Raw genomic sequence first — 4360 nt, 5'->3', positions numbered from 1 at the left:
CCAGATGCTCTTAACCAAATTCCCTCAGGTCTCCTACCACGCCTGCCCTCTTGACCCCACATTGCAGACAGATGTTCCAGCCTTTTGAGACCACTGCTCCTTGCCAATGTCCCTGTCTAGCGGGAAGTAGCTAAAGAAAGACTACCTTTGCCCCTTCCCAGCAACAAAAGGCAGGAATTTTAGGTTCCTGACAGGCTCTTAAAATGGCGGTGCAGCTGGTAACATTCTAAAATGGCAGGTTCGAGCTTAGCCTCGGGCAAGCCTCTCTGCTTGTTGGGAAACCAACCTATCCTGAGCTAAACTGCCCAGCCTACATGGCGAAGTTACCCAACCACCTAACTATCTGTAAAAGATGTCTGACTCCCCCTGCTCACTGCTGTTCCTCTGCTCCCGGAGAGGCACCCCAGCAGTCTGTTTTCTCTCAAATAAACTGCTGCCTCCCCTCACCCCCCCCCTCCCTGCACCCCCCAGAGTTGTCTGCGTGATCAGTGGTTTTCACTGCTCTGCTTCCAGGATGTACCCAGGATTTTTCCTGTCTTTCTATTCTGTCTCAAAATTGCTACAGTAGCAAAAATTTCCCTAAGTGAAAACTGGTCAAGAGAATAAAATATCTGGCCTGAATGAAGAGCCAACTTTCCTGGGTTTTCTCACCCATTACCTAGTCATAAAACCACCTCTAGAAGGCAAGTTCACCTAAGTCATGCTAAAGAGGTAGGCCAAATACCCAGTGCATTAAGGAGATGGTACATTTTTCCTGCACAGAATCCCCACCCTCTAGTACAGTCAGTGTTTACGGACCGGCCACAGAAATGTAGCTTCTGTATGTAAGTCTTCCTGCTTTTCTGAACTCTTCAGAAAACCATAACCTGTCCTTTTCTTCTATCTTCTTTCTACCCACTCTTTCCCTAATGCTTTGGACAGCCCCAACATTTTAGATGTCTTTACTTTCCCTTTAAAGCTCCCTTCCCCTCCCTGCGGTGTGACTGCTAGTCCCCAAGTGTCTGACCTCCATGTTGGCTATAAACAGGCATGGCTTTATGGCTTTTTTTCCTTCTCTCTTCCATTCTCTTCCTCAAGACATACGTCTGCCCCAGGGTTTTTCCTTAAATTCTAACAGAATTGTCTGAATGCTTCCATTTGAGATCACTCTCAACTTCTTTTTGAATGAGTCTAAGGAACCCTCTATCAAAGTGCTATGTGTATCTTAGAACAAGTCAGATCTTTGGGAAATTGCCTCAGTTGCAAATAGAGAAGCAGGAAAATAACATATCCTACCTAAATATTTTTGATATGCTCAACCTGTTCAGTAGAGATCAAAACCAAGACGTGCAGAAGCAACAGTAATTTGGACTAAGAAGAGCCAGAAGGTTCAGAGCAAGACTTTCATGATACTAGCTGAAGGGAGGTAATGTTGAATAGAAGATTCAAGGCAGGTGTCAGCTCCATCAAAGACTTGAACTCAAAGCAGGGAGTTGCAAAGACCCCGAGAATATGAGACTAAAGGTGGGCAGCTGGTAATACTTACACCATTCCGGTTTGGGGGTGGGGGGATTGAGACTGATTAGGAAATTTCCTGACCTCATAGTAGAGACTAGGAAGTTTGAAATTTGAAATTGTAGGACAGTTGACAGTTGTAGGACATTTGACAGGAGACTCAAGGCTGATCTCTCTGTCACAATCTTTTGACAAAATTCCCTATTTGGGAAACCTGTTTTTGACCTTAAGGCATTTGAGGCCTTGTATGTGACTTTTCTCATTGAGGTGACCATACACCTGGCAAGAAACAACTTAAGGACAAAAGGGCTTATTCTGGCTTACAATTTGATTAAGGTTTGGTGGCAGAAGCAGAAGGCCAGTAGGTCACATTGCATCAAGAGCCAAGAAGCAAGGAAAAGACAGGAAATGGCACCAGGCCATAAAACCTCAAGGTCTGCCCTCCAAGGACCTGGGGTAAGGCTCCACCCACTAAAGATTCTTCAACCTTCCCTAATAGTGCCACTTGTTGGAAACCAAGTACATGAGCCTGTGGGGATATTTCTCATTCAAACCACAACAGGCACACTCACATTAACTAGGACAATCTCCTTAACGTTAACGTAATGTTAATCACGTCTACAAAATACATTCCCAGCAGTATCTGAAATATTTGAGCAAATAACTGGGCAGCATGTTCTGACCAAATTGACAAGCAAAACATAAACATCAAAATATTCAGTTTCTGAGGGTCTGGAGAGATGGCTAAGTAGTTAAGAGCACTGAGTGCTCTTGCAGAAGACCAGGGTTCAAATCCCAGCACCCACATGGTAGCTAACAACTGTCCATAACTCAAGTTCTAGGGGATACCATGCCCTCTTCTCACTTCCGAGGGCACTGCATGACACAGGTACACTTACACACATGCAAGTGATACTCTCATACACATAAAATAAAAATGATAAATAAGGCAGTTCAGCGCTGTCCATAGCCTGTCTCCCTGCCAGCACCATGGCCTCCCAGAACCCGGACCCAGCTGCAGCCAGCTGAGCCCAGCGGAGGCTCCACTTGGGGCCCTGTGGGCAGAGGCTACAACAGAAGCTGAGGACCCTCATGATGTCCAGTGACGAAGGAATTTCTGCTTTTCCTGAATCTGGCCACCTTTTCAAATGGATAGGGACCATCCATGGAGCAGCGGACACAGTGGATAAAGACCTGTGGTATGAATTCTCCCTAGAGTGCCCCAGTGGCCACCCTTGTAACGCACCCACAGTGACGTTCCTCACACCCTGCTATGGGCCAAACGAGGACACACAGGGCAACATCTGCCTGGACAGCCTCAAGGACAAGTGGTCTGCCCTGAATGATGTCAGGACCATCTTGCTCTCTATCCAGAGCCTGTTAGGAGAACCCAGCATCAACAGCACTTTGAACATATTAGCGGCTGAGCTATTGAAAAACCCCATAGCTTTTAAAAAGCATCTTCAGGAAACCACTGAAAGCAGCTCTCCAGTTGAGAGCCCTGACCAAAGCATGCAGCTCTTCCGTGCTGTCTTTTCAGTTCGTTCATTCGGTGGTCTGTCCTTTCCTTGACTCATACCTTGAACTGTGGTGCTATTTTTGTTTTATTTGTGTGTCTTAAATTGTCTGCCTGAGTCCTTACAATATATTAAATGAACACATGTTGATTGTTTTGTATAAAAATATAATAAAATGTTTAAAACATACTCAGATGACAGAGTAGATTGTAGTTTGGGCTATCAAGGGGAGAGAATCATGGAGAACGAGGGGTGAACCACAGAGAACAAAGTTTGGTACAAGGGAAGCGCAGGGTGGTGAGTTCTAGTTCTTTCTTTGAGAAGCTAGTGAAATGAAGACAGTACAGAAAGCTGGGCGCGTGTTTCCAAGTGTTACATTAAAGTGAAAGTCCTCTGGGAGCGATGTTTAAAATGCAGATCGCCGCCTTTTCACTCCATGTATTTGTGCAGAATCTGCATTTGAACACAATTGTCCCAGGTGATGCTGATCTTCATGCAGATCACACAAAGATGACAAGTGAGGACTGACTAAAGCCAGTGACAGCCACTCTGCACATGGTAAAAGAGAACACGCGCTCCGGAATACCAACTCTGCGAGGACAAGCCACACCCACTAAGATGACAGGATGCCCAGCTAGACCTGAATCATGTCATCCCACAGAATGAAGATAAGTGTCAAAAAACAAAGGGAAATGATAGCCTAGATATGCCAAGCAAATTTAATTTCAGAATAGCCATCTCTGAACGTCCAAATGGAATCAGGACAAACGGCGGTTAAAGGCCAAAACGGGATGTAGCCTGTACCCATTTCCTGTCCCTGTGCTTTTCTTTCATTTGTTTTTGTTAATGAAGCTGGAGCATGTCACAGAGGATAGAACAAAGTAACTGCAGTGCTAAGTAAACAGTTTGTTCTCTGAACTCGCTTCTCCAAACTGCTGTTTATGGGCGCGGCGGTTGCCAAATGAGAGGCTCACCAGTTTGAAGGTCTTGCATAGGGTAGAGTATCAGAATGCGAGCATACAAAACACAAAGCTTCTAGCAGAAGGAGCTTGAAACAAAATTGTAATCAAATTACTGTTGATGATAGGGAACAGAATCAAACTTCCATCGCATGAGACAATGCATTACAGCTACCAAGTGTTGAAAGCTGCTCACTTAGCTATGCAAGGAGAAAACGAAAATCCTTTCTCCCAGGGATGGAGACACAGTTCAGCACTGACTGCTCTTCCAGAGGACCTGGGCTCAGTTCCCAGCACCCACATGGTGGCTAACCTCTGTAATTCCAGTTCCAGCCTATCCAACAACCTCTCCTAACCTCCATGGGTTTACAAGACATGGATGCACTTACA

General features: G+C 45.4%; 1 pseudogene; it reads left to right on the top strand.

Annotated features, from left to right (window-relative positions):
• The first annotated feature begins 2589 nt into the window (after window positions 1-2589).
• On the top strand, window positions 2590-3066 carry LOC103730695 (annotated as a pseudogene).
• The last annotated feature ends 1294 nt before the right edge of the window (window positions 3067-4360 follow it).

This window comes from Nannospalax galili, unplaced genomic scaffold (genome assembly GCF_000622305.1).
Source record: "Nannospalax galili isolate Female #2095 unplaced genomic scaffold, S.galili_v1.0 scaffold52, whole genome shotgun sequence".
NCBI lineage: Eukaryota > Metazoa > Chordata > Mammalia > Rodentia > Spalacidae > Nannospalax > Nannospalax galili.
The sequence above is the reverse complement of the archived record's forward strand: the minus strand, read 5'-3'. Positions and strand labels throughout refer to the sequence as shown.